Source organism: Penaeus japonicus, unplaced genomic scaffold (assembly GCF_977035675.1).
Source record: "Penaeus japonicus unplaced genomic scaffold, GWHDUDI00000001_assembly GWHDUDI00000029, whole genome shotgun sequence".
Lineage (NCBI taxonomy): Eukaryota > Metazoa > Arthropoda > Malacostraca > Decapoda > Penaeidae > Penaeus > Penaeus japonicus.
In genome coordinates, this window is record NW_028234431.1 from 11804481 (window position 1) to 11805522 (window position 1042).

Consider the following 1042-nt stretch of genomic DNA (forward strand, 5'->3'; position numbering starts at 1 on the left):
AGACACTGGCGAGACACTGCGAGACCCTTGGAGACTGCTGCTTCCTCTAAGAATGAGACAGTAGAAAATTATCTTTGAAAAGAAAATCGAGGGACAAATGAAGCTTCGGTTTCGTTTCTGTTCGAATCGGGTCCGAGTTGAGGTTTGATTTTTTTTTTTTTTTTTTACCTTTTCATTTCTTAGGATTTTTTATTTATTTTCATTCTATCTCTGTTTGTTTGTTATCATTCTTTCGCCCATTATTATTTTATTATTTTTTTTTTTTTGGTCTCTAAATTTGTACGTATATATGCCTTGCTTCACTGTTTATGTAAATATATATATATATATATATATATATATATATATATATATATATATATATATATATATGTGTGTGTGTGTGTGTGTATGTATACAATTATACATATATACTTGTATGTATATATATACATCTATACATACACACACACACACACACATATATATATATATATATATATATATATATATATATATATATATTTATATATATGTGTGTGTTTGTGTGTGTGTGTGTGTGTGTGTGTGTGTGTGTGTGTGTATACGCACATACAAACACACGTACACACACACACACACACACACACACACACCTATATACATATATCTACATAGCTAATTAGAACAAATTAAAATCTAGACGTTGCAGTTCATGAGGTTACGTGACTTGGGACATGTAGGGGTTAATGGCATAATTAACTTAATTACCAAAGAAGGTCATTAAAAAGTTATTTGAAAGGTTTGCCGTCGCTCTCCCAGCGGAATGAACTTGTTTAAGAAATCGAGAAAAAAAAACTGAAAATAGTCATACGATAATAGAGGTGCCAATTACTTCTACTACAACTACTACCGCTACTTTTATTATTAGTACTAATACTTCTTTTGATATTTTTGATAATGATCCTGATAATAACATCAATAATATTAATGGTAATGATAGTAATGATAATGATGGTGATAAAAATGAGAATGATGATAACATCAACAACGATAATGTTAGTGATAATGATAAGCATAATAA